The sequence below is a fragment of the Lineus longissimus genome, chromosome 1 (assembly GCF_910592395.1).
Source record: "Lineus longissimus chromosome 1, tnLinLong1.2, whole genome shotgun sequence".
NCBI lineage: Eukaryota > Metazoa > Nemertea > Pilidiophora > Heteronemertea > Lineidae > Lineus > Lineus longissimus.
In genome coordinates this window covers 14081847-14094324 of record NC_088308.1, presented here as the reverse complement: position 1 = coordinate 14094324, position 12478 = coordinate 14081847, and positions in this window count along the sequence as shown.

Genomic DNA, 12478 nt, shown 5'->3' with positions numbered 1-12478 from the left:
CGATATGACGTACTGGTCAAGGTCACAGAGGTCAAATGACGTAAATTGGCCATTTGAGCGTAACTGTGGAACGTTTGTTAACCCCTAAGGCCATGAACTTGAGACTTTGTACAAAGGACCCCCTAGGTCAGCTGACCTCTGACCCTGATTTCAGTCCGGTCTGATTCTCGACTTGGCCACCAGGGGGCCAAAAGTGAAAACCTAGAATGTGTGATATCTCGCTTATTAGTGATTCGTTTTCAATAACATTTTTATGGTAGGTTCTCCTGGCAAGGATACATCACATATATCATATGAGTTTTTGATTTGACCTGCTTTTCAAGGTCACAGAGGTCAAATGGCATAAATTGGTCGTTTGATTGTAACTATGGCACGTTTCTTAACTACTAAAGCTATGAACTTGAAATTTGGTACACATGACTCCCTACGTCATGTTACCTCGGACAGCGAATTTCGATCTGATCTGGTACTCAACTTGGCCACCAGGAGGCCAAAACTGAAATAGGTAAAAAGTGCAATATCTCGTTTATTAGTGACTTGTTTTTGATGATATTCTTATGGTACTTACTCCAAGCAACGATACATCACATGTCATACCGACTTTGGTTTGACCTATATACTATACATGTACAATGTTTCTTAACCTGGATGAGAAGTACAAAATATCTATACGGTGAGCACAATGGCCCCTGTCCTTTTCATTACAGTGAATAATCACAGATTAATACGAGACACAAATAATTATCAGGCAGAACCCGTATGGTATTTTCCATCACCTGAAATGAACATTATCACATGCGAGGATCAGACCAAAAAATGCAAAATGACATGCACGTGTACATATACATGTGAGCTCACACATGTGAGCTGAAATAAAGTACAGAAAAGAACCCTCAGTGCCATCCACATGACAGCTGAAGGTCACCTTTTGAGCAGGACATTTTTTCAACTGACCAGGACATTCTTTACTACTTTCTAAGACCTTCTTGCACGTTCGTTCACTCTTCTTCATAACGAATATCCTGAACATACAACTCCCGAATTTGACTGACTCGGTCCCGATAATCAGAATGAGTGTGAATCGTTTCCTCCGTCAATCGGTTCAGCATACATGTGAAGAGGTGTGTAGCCTCACGTGTACCTCCATTCTCATTCACACTCATCTCTCCCCATCCCATATTCCCCACACCAAGTTGCTTAGCCCTTTCATTCAAGATGAATGCTTCGTTGAAGGGAACACTAAACTCAAGTCCCGAGTTGTCAAAAGTAATCCATAGTGCACCATTTCGGATGCAAATAGTCTTTCCCAATTTGAGAACCCCTGTTTGATCACTGTATCGAACAAAGATGACTTCACCAACGGCTGGTAATCGGTCGTGACTCGAAACTTGTAATCCTTAACAGAGGTCATCAATGACTACTGCATGTATACTTCCACTGAAGTCCTGAATGGTGTACTGTTTTGGATCAACTTGTGACAACACAGTTCCTACATATACATCCATCAGTAATTTAAATAGAACAGAGTCCCCAACGTTGAACATAGACGACGTAACTTCTGACTTGACTGCCTTGGATTTCCTGCGTTTCCGCCCAAAATATCTTTTATGGCCGCCCGAAACCAACTTTGGAATCCAACCTCACTTTCTTCCGAGGAGGGCAGTCAGCATCATTTGAAGTCAAAGACGTCTCCATTTCATGGACTAGACAATACCTGGAATTGTAAAAGAGAATGGGTTGCAAAAAGGCGGGGGTCACCAACGGACACGGTCTGTGCTTGAATGCAGGATGTACTACAACATGTACGTCATGTACATGTACTGATATCTATCAAGCCTCATGCATCAATCAACGGTGTTCTTATTTCAAGTGCAGAGTCAATTATGATTTAGAGTATCATCACTTCCCACAATTCTAGTAGATCAGGGCGGATGTAGTACGCCTACTCTCCACACCACCAACTGAAATTAAAGAAAAAGAAAATCTAGTACTTAGTAACTGAAGGATGACCAGCACACTTGGCAGCCACGGATAAGGAACATGAAAGAATACACATTATAAAACAGACAAATCTGGTAATGGTACCCCAGTTTAAAAAAAATGTTGTTTTCACCTTTCCTGCAACCCTGACAATACAAAACCGTGTACTGATCAATTGCATGAATTGTGTTCTTTGATTCTTCAAATAAATGCTGACAGTGACAAATGACAATAGGCCTACAGGCAATACACACGAGAAGTCCGAACAAAATCTTACAATGTAGTCACAGAGAAAAAAAAGAAATGTTTATGCATAGGCACCCAGTCAACACAAGACACTGTTTTAACATCACCCTGTACAAAAAAATCAAAACAAATCCAATGTGTGGGTCAATGGGCAAGTCCATTGTGGCCAAGGGTGATAAGCTCAGCACATACCGAAAAACTATTCAGTGTTTCAAAAGTTTGAAAACCAGATTCATCAAAAACATCCCTGAATTTGTTTTCCAGATAGACTACAATAAGTACTAACTCATGTTTTGGTTACAAGTTGCCAAAAAATTGTGACTCATTTATATTTCCACCCCAACCGAACCCCTATCAGCACAATAGACTGAACCAACGAAACTTGAAACTGGACACTGGGTTTCAAATGCATATTTCTGCATAAATAGTGCAAACTAAATTTTAAAAACGGAAACTAATTAAAGTTAGGATACCAATTAGTATTTAAAGTAATTCGTACTACAAATAAACGGTCAAGGGAATCCGATGTTGTGTGATGAAATTGGCACCTCGAGTTCATCTCAGTCTGCAAGCCGGCCATTTTGAATCGGAGCAGATCCAAGTTCTAGGATTGTCTGAATAAGCGCACAATTTGGTACGAAACTGAATTAAGATATGTTAAACAGTGGGGGTATTTATGATGAGTGATATTACACCTACCTGGTATCTAGTTTGATGAAATTCGGAAATCTGCAACTTGTTGAAAAATCTATAAAAATACCGCAAATCGTCACTGTTTCATTAATTCTGATCCGAATTTCATGAAATTTCGTCGGCGGGTGGCATGGCACGTGATAGACCTAATGAGCCAATCAAAACTGACGTATCTTTAAGCAGAACGTCCACAGGCTTGTGCTTGTGTTTTGAACGACGCCAATGCATTACCCTTTAGACTGAATGGGTATTGCGATTGTGTGATGGAGACAATGTTTACACAAGCCGCACTTACACCACCTGAAAATGTACCACCAATCTTGGTTCGGGAACCAATGCCGCACCATCGAAAATCCACCAAGCGCTTACACCAGCGCTGCAGCTAGTTATAAAATCCGGCTACAGATGGCGCGCAAACAATAAATTGCATGCACAGAAAGCGCCATTTCGAAAGCGCCGCCTGGAGCCGAACCATCTAACTAGCTAATTGCCGATCCATTTGCGCGTACACCACGACAAAGCCGAGCTTTTAACAAGCCGGGCGAATTTGGACCATCAAGCTTGGTGGGACAAATTCGCTCGGCAATTTGTATCGGCAATGGATTGCCGAACCAATTTGTCGCGGCAATGTGGTGGTGTAAGTGCAATTGGTCCACCAATATTTCGTGGTGTAAGCGCAGCTATAGTGGTTAACGAGCTGTTTGCGCTGGGATGCAGGCCTGTGCTGGGGATGGATCATTTCGATGTCATGTTTAGGCTTAGCTGAAACAGCTGTGAGCTTTCTCCTTTTATTTCACTTTTTACCAGTACTGCACTGCACTACAAAGTAATATTTGTTTGAATGTTCATTCATTCATCACACTTCCAAGTCCAAGTTTCCAGGTTTCTCTTGATCCGATCCTTGAACAGTTGCTGGTACATGTACAGCATGAGGAAACCAGCCCTGTAAAATATTTAGTCGCCCTCCAACTTGAAGCACCCCGCTGATACTACAAACAGTGATGATCGGCATATTTACCTTATCTACATAATGGCCAGCGTAACCAGTGATACCCGGGCCAGGTTCATCATCATGTGATCATGACTAATTACTGTGATGAGGCAAAATTAGAAGTAATTTGGTCGACTTCAAGGCAACCAGGATGTGATAGCAAGGCCGGTTATGTAACAACATATGTTGACCTCAGCTTTTGGTCCGGCAACTCAGCAGGAGGTTACCTGGCTCAGATAAGCTGAGAGCTAAAGTCAATAAACTATTCCTCAGAAACTCTCCCCTCATCAAATATCCATCCCCCGGCATCTAAGGCATTTTCCATTAGTTGGTGGGGGATGGTTAGGAGATAATTTTTACAGGGCTGGTTTCCTCATGGTAGTGTGCAAAATATCAGAACACCCCATTTAGGATAGGAAAGACAACATGCACCAAGCTAAAGGGTGCATAGACATGTCAGTGTAAGGTACATACAGATGTACTATATAGACCGCTGTATGCTGTTCAACTACTAACATGTCCATGGATGTGACTTTGTCTTAGGATGTGACTTTGTCTTAGGATGTGACATGTGCACAATACTGTAAATCTATCAATAAAGTCCTTATACATGATATTTGACTCCTTGCTTGCATGTTTAGAGTTCTACATAGCCAGTAAGACAGCTTGAACTAGGTGCAGAATGAATCACTATAAAGTATGTCAAAGACACAATACACTAGATAGTGGCGTCACCTGTCGACGCACATGGTTTTGCCCATCATGGATTATCGCTCGTCAGCATCTCTAAAAAACCCATTTTATAGGCCTAATATATACGGCCTTCGAACCATCTATACACCAGTGTCATCTATACATTCTTTTCATTCAACCTACCTCTGTCCCAGCATCAGAATCCTTTACATTACTACAAAATCGACAAGTTTGCCGGGCAAAGATCTGAAGGCAAGTTGCCAACAATGTTTTGGAAGGTTTGGGCGGAAATCACTATTGCCCATGCGCAAACCTACTCAATTTAACAAAGTTTACAGGCGGGAAATTTTGAATTACACGCGTGCGTTCAGAATGACACAACATTTTTCTCAACTAGATCTGGTGACTGTGGAACAGAAGAAATATATGGAAATTCAGCATCCAACTCATTTGAATCATCAAGACTTCCTTCAGTCGAACCATGATTTAAACCATCAACTGTTGTACCATTACCACATGTAGTATTATACCTTTTGACATGACTTGTTGCTCTACGCTTTACAACACCTGAATCATTTTCTAACATAACAGTGCTGCATTCTGACTGAACTACTTTGTGAGGAACAGGCTCAAAATAGCTTTTTAACTTGTTTTGCCTGAAACTTTGTTTCAAAAGTACTTGGTCACTAACTTCAATGGATCTCTCAGTAGCATTTCTACGCCTGTTTGCATATTCTCTCTGTTTAGCTTTAGCAATCTTATCCCTTTCTCTAAATTTGACCTGCCAATCGTCCTCGGTCACAACCTTGTCTGAATCTACCTTAATCCTAGGTAATTGATCCCTTAGTTCTCTACCCATCAGAGCTTTTGCTGGACTAACACCAATCTGGGTGTGAGGAGTAGTCCTGTTCTTAAAGAGGAAATTCTTAACTTCTGTGTGCCAATCCTTTTTTTCAAGTTTGGCTATACGTACTGATTTTAACAGAGTTTCATTGAACCTTTCTACATTTCCATTGCTCTGAGGTAGGTACGGGATACTAGTCTTGTGCTCAATATCCCTAAGAATGCCTCAAATTCTACCGATTTAAATGGAGGACCATTATCACTTCTACAACTGTATGGAATGCCATGTGTTAAAAACATGGTTTCAAGGACCTTGATCACTTTACTAGCATCAGTCTTTTTTATGAAAACAACCTCAGGCCATCTTGAATAGTAATCGGTAACAACCAAGAGATGTTCACCATCACAAATATCTAATAAATCGATTGCAATATCGAACAACGGCCCTTCTGGAAGTATGCTTGACCTGATTTGGATGGGTTTAGGCCTTGGACCGACGACTTGGCATGGATGGCAAGAATTGATGAACTTTTCAACATCATTGTCCATTTTAGGCAACCACACCTTCTCTCTAAGTCTGGCCTTAGTCCTCACTATACCCTGGTGTCCATTGTGAGCATGTTTTAAAATCTTATCATGAAGACAACTGGTAATCACAACTCTTTTCCCACGCATTACAATACGACCAAAAAGCCAAAATTCATCCCTGATATGCCAAATTGGTGTGGCCTTGAACTCACTCCAATCATTTGACAAAATAGCTTTCTCAATATCTTTTAACAATGGATCAGATTCACTTGCCTTTTCTATTTCACTTTTCTTTACACTAGCTGTGACTGGCTCATTCACAATAATGCTATAAGCATAATCTTCAGTTTCTATTTGGTTTTCACATGTTTCATCAGCAATGGGCAAATGACTGAGTGCATTGGCATAATTCATCTTACCCTTGATATAAGTCAATGTATAGTCAAATTGCTGCAGATATAATAGCCATCTTTCGATTCTAGCTGATGGTGGTTTTGAGTCTGGGCTCAGAACTCTTCACAATGGCTTATGGTCAGTCCTGACCTCGAATCTACATCCAGTAAGATACAACCTGAATTTTTCACATGCCCATTGCCTCTCTTTCAAACTGAGAGTACCTGGATTCAGTATCTGTCAGTTTCCTACTGGCATACAACACTGGGTGAAAATGCCCATCAGTCTGACGTTGCTCTAGGATTGCACCAAGCCCTACTGGTGATGCATCCGTAGTAATTCTGGTTTTCGCCCCAGGCTTGAAATAAGCCATGAAAGAGGAAGAAGTGAGTCTACGCTTCACCTCGTTAAATGCTTTCTCATTTTCTAATGACCATTTCCATTCAACCTTACCGCCTGTTAAATCCCAGAGTACACTTGTGACAATAGCAAAGTTTGCTACGTGCCTGGCACAGAATTGTGCTAAACCAAGGAAACTACGTAACTCAGCCTTGTTGTCAGGCCTTGGAGCCTCATTTATAGCCTTGACCTTGTGGTCATTCACCTTTAACCCTTTCGCTGTCATAGTATGACCCATGAAATTCATACTGGTTCCAATTTCGCATTTTGGAAAATTCAGAGCAAGACCATTTTCAGCCAACCTTTACATCACATTTTCTACGCTGTCATACAACTGTGCATAGTTGTCAGCTACAACTCGAATATCGTCATGGATATTGTGTGCCCCAGGACATCCCTTTAAAACTTGAGCAATGAGTTGCTAAAACTTTCAGTTGCCATATTGGCTCCGAAAATAAGACGTTTATACCTGTACAAGGCACTTGGTCCTGAGAAAGTCACAATGTCCCTTGTTGGACCATTGTCTAATTGAATTTGGTGAAAAGCCATATTAAGATTGAGTTTACAAAAGACTTGGGCACCAGCTATTTCAGAAAGACTTTCCTCAATGGTAAGCACTGGGTGCTTTTCTCTCTTTATGGCTAAATTTGCTTTTCTCATATCAAGACAGATTCTTAGATCACCATTTGGTTTTAAAACAGTGACTAAAGGGTTAATCCAAGATGTGGGCCCTGTGACTTTCTCAATTACATCGAGTTTCTCAAGTTCATCAAACTTTTCATTTACTTTCTGTCTGAGATGAAATGGAATGCGAATGTTTTGTACCACTGGTCTAATATTTTTATCAATATGAAATTTCAACTTAAAGTTTTTCAATTTTCAATTTTCCAAGTCCCTTGAAAACCTTAGGGTACTTTTCTTTGAGTTTGCTCAAAATCTCTGAACCTTGATCAACACCACAAGAATTCACTGTATTCCTTGGCGGGCCAACTCTGAGGATGTCTGAATCTCTAGAAGTGTTCTTTCCAAGAAGAACGGGATGGTTTTTACCAGGAACCACATAGAAATCAGCAATGCCAATTTAGCCTGTTTCTTTGACTTCAGTTCTCAGAGCTGCCTTGCCAAGAATATTCAGTGGATCCTTTGAACCATATGTAAACACTTGGATTTTGGTATCACGGAGTATGGTATCATTCACAGAGTCGTGTACAATTTTCCTGTAAGTGTCCTCTGACATAAGGTTGCAGGTTGCCCCGGAATCGATGATGATCGGAATCATGGAGCTTTCAACTTGGATTTGAAATGTCTCATGCTGATTGTCCCTCACTTGACTGGAATGAAAACATGATAACCTTGGGCTGTAGACCTATCAGTATCGGCAGTTGAATCAAACGTACCAGGATTGTGGTCAGTTTTCAAAGGATCTGTCCCGTCTGGACCAACACTATTGACATTACGCCTCCTGAACTGGCCACCACCGCGGCCACAATGACTGCCTCCTCGTCCACGATTATTACCACGTGATCTAGATTCACCACGGTGTGACGAAGATGAATCTGAGTTGGCTGTACTTCTACAATAGACTTCAAAATGTCCATGTTTATTGCACTTAGTGCAGAGATGATCCCGGGAGCACCGACAGTCTTTACCAACGTGCCCGGGTTTGTCACAACACCAACAACGGGTAGACGATTTATCGCTTCCTCCTGACAACTTCTTGTGTTTTTGATCACCAGCATAGTTTGCAGATTCATTACGATCAGCAGTAGTACCCGAATACTGATTTGCAGATAGCACTAGAGCCTCCTTATCCTGATAGGTACGCACAATTTCGACACGTTTTGTCGATGTCAACTTTTCTTCACGGTACAGCTTACTGCGTAAAGTTTTGTCTTTTATGAATAACATGACCCGGTCACGAACTTGATTACTTTGTTCGTCTCCTGCAAACTCGCAATGCTTCACAATCGTTTTTAGACGTGTGATGAAACCATCTATAGTTTCACCAGAATTCGGCTTAAGTGTGTAAAATCGTTGCCTGGACATGGGAACATTCTTTTTCAATTTGAAGTGATTAGTGAGACAGGTTACAGCCGTATCCAAATTGTTTTTTTTTTGCCCTGCTCCTCCTCAGTTTTCGTGTAGAAAATGTCACGGATTCCACTACCAGCCAAATGTAGGAGTAGTGCACGCTTCTGAGCGGCATCTGTGATGCCAGCAGCAGCCACATACAGCAAGAAATCTTTCAACCACCTGTCCCACTTTCGAGAAAGCGCCTCGGGCTCACCTACACAGTCAAATGCATGCACGGCGGGCAGGCTGCCTCCGAGTGCACTTATCGCGGTTGACATGTTTCAGTCAAAAACGGCTTCTTGAGCTAAATGTACGAAATCTATATTACGTTTTACAGTTCTTTAGATCCTCGTCGCCATTTATGTCGTGTCCTTTAGGTGGCAGGGCAGTTAGTTCGGGAGAAATGAACGAATGAAATCAATATTTAACCAACAATGTCTTGACTCATTTATTCCGCCATGCTGCGCATTCTTTACATCCTACGCATGCGCATACCTTATGATAATGTACAGTGCGGGAAATTCAAATAACGAATAACAAATGATATTACAATGATTACAAATGATAAATCATCACATAAATATTATATCTCCTGCTAATGATTCTCGGATGGGGAGTCCATAATTTGAAAAATTAGAGGAAGAGGTGCCAGATGATATTCACGTTAACTCATGATATTTTCAAAATGCAGAGGACTTTTCATGAAATTTCTTTGCAGGATCTCCTAGAATTGATCATAGAATGATATGATATCAGTTTGCGATCAATTAATTGAAGAATGAGACAGTTCGGTTTTTCATAATATTTTCAAATTGTAACATATTCGTGATATTTTGTTCACAATTTTAAACACTATCTTAAATTTATTAAATTAAGCCTAAGGGTTAGGCAGTACAGCAAAGAATATTGCAGAATGTTGCAAAGAAATAGAAACTTAATGGGGTGTTCTAATATTTTGGCACACTACTGTAGATCCTTCAAATAAAATGAATGAATTCTCCGATACTCTGTACCGCATTTCACATTTATCCTCTGGCGAACATCCAACTCGGTTATCCTGTCCCCACTCTCTTTACCGTCATCCTTAATGCAAGCTATCCAAGGTAAGAAATATATTTGTTAATATATTGTGTAGGGACACAGTCCCTTTGTTACTGAACTGAGGGTTACAGGTACTGGACTGTGACCGAGAACATTTTGCAGAAGCTTCTATTAAAACTAGCACTTTTTGAGACTGTATTAAGGACCAGTAAATAAGTAAGTAAGTAAGTAATGCATGAAGATGGACAAGTAGCATATTTCTCTGGCAGGGTTTGATTCTCAATTCAAAGAAATAAGGGGAGGGGGGGGGGGCTGCCCCAGCACCTCTCCCTCAAAATCCTTGCTTTCCAGTACAGTTTAGTCAATTTGAAAAGGACAATGAAACTGTTGATTACCTTGAATCGCTGCCACCGACTTCTTTGGTAGGAGCCTTGATGAAGCTTCCTTCTTCTTATTTTGATCAGTTTGCTCACCCTCACAGCAGCTCACTGCTAAGGTTTCTCTCCTGGCAGTCATCTCCAGGAGAAGAACAAGTCTCAGTGTCCATTTGAGTCTGGCGATGGAAGAGAGCTGCGCAGCTGTGATGAACACTGGCACTGCGTGACCAGCAGCAGTTGGCACTTTGGCCACACCTGATGACTAAAAACATATAAAAGGTTTCAGTATGCAGTAAGGTTAGGAATCCAGCACATACATTTAAATGTCAAGCCTAACACTTGGAATTATCATACAATACAAGTAACTTGTCTTATTGAATCTGTGGCATCACAATACGGTACTACTCAAAGCTGCACAAGCTGTGTGTGGTCAGTTAGGTTGGTATAGAGGGTTTTGTTGACAAAAGACAGTCCCCTGAAACTATCCGCTTGGTAAACCTATAAGCATGTATTGCAACCCAGAAAATATTAGCAGCAGATTTTTAGTTGCATTTGCCAACCTTTTACTACAAAAGTATCCATTGTTTTAGACCAAAGTGACATTTTGCAGATCAGATAAGACCGCAAAATTAAAACGTCCGCCAACATTTTTAGCTCAGCTGACAAAGTCAGCGAAGCTGGTGATATAACTAAGGGAATGGTGTCTGTCCTTCCATCCATGTCACTTTTGGGCATTTTGTAACCGCAAGGCCTAGGCACTTCGTTGACGCTGCTAAATTAGGCGTAACCCTAGATGAACTCAGATACAAAAAATCAGCGCGATCGGACCTACATTCAGCGAATGAGGTCATCAGGAAGTTTAAACTTCATTCCTTTATACCTCAGTCCACAGAGGAAATAATGTTTTCACATCTGGCCGAATATTTTTTGATAATTTTTCATTTTTACTTGCAATGGAATTAGTTTAGTTTTCACCCCCAGTTGGCGCTACAGGCACATTGAACTGAATTTTTGAAGATTCAAAAGACCGGGTTATGACGTATAGTTGCGCAGTTGTATTCTGCGCATGTAATTGGCCAAGGAACCAGGCTATATTTCAGCATACCCACTGTGACCAGTCTGAAGATGGAAGATTGACTTTGCAACACGGTATTTACCCAATTTTCTACTAAAAAGAAGTCACGTAGGCGATATTATCACTAGTTCCTTTCAGTGGGTAGTCATAAAGTCTTTAGCAGGGACAACTTTCAGAAATTAGTTTGGCCACAATTCTGTGAAAACGATTTTTGAAGTGCACGCTCTGTTCGCGATGTAATTGGAAGTGGAGATTTCTCACAGTATGTGCAGTGAATCAGCATGATTCTGTTTGCATTTGAGTTTTTAGGACTACCATTCTTACATGAGTCAAAAGTAGAAATTCCAAGCAACACAATAATGTTACTCCCATAAAAATTCATTCAAAATTTCAAATTTTATAAGTGTGCGAAGCACACGAAATGAAATTATAATTTAATGAGTAAACCCAAATAGATGTAATAATTGAATTTTGCTCCAGAATTCATCAGGTCAGCGGAAAAACTTCGTTCCGGTCTCACCGAAACGAGTTGTCTTTATTCCTCTGACCCCATCCTCATCTGGAGTCCGCTGCAATTTCAAACTTCAGTAATAGACCCAATCATGACCTCATGATTGGACTAACAAATTTACTCATACTAGGTTCTCATAACCGCCCCATCCACCCCTTATGAGTCGCTAGTAATAACATATATACAGGTTGTAGAAGTACAGACTGAACCAACTTCTTTTTCTTTTTTTTTGGCTCACCGTAGGGGAGTCTTTACAATACCGCAGTGTCCGTCGTCCGTCGTCGTCTGTCGTCGTCGTCGTCCGTCGTCGTCGTCGTATCCTGTTTCAAAAACAGTGGCACGTTTCTTAACCGCTAAGCCTATGAACTTGTAACTTTGTACACAGGACTCCCTTGGTCAGATGACCTGTGACACTAAATTTCGGTCCGATCTGATTCTTAATTTGGCCACCAGGGGGCTGAATGTAGATATCTAAAAAGTGTGATATCTCGCTTATTAATGACTTGTTTGGAATGAAATTTTTGTGGTAGGTACTCATAGCAAGGATACATCATATATCATACGGGTTTTTAATTTGACCTACTTTTCAAGGTCACAGAGGTCAAATGGCGTAAATTGGCTGTTTCAGTGTAACT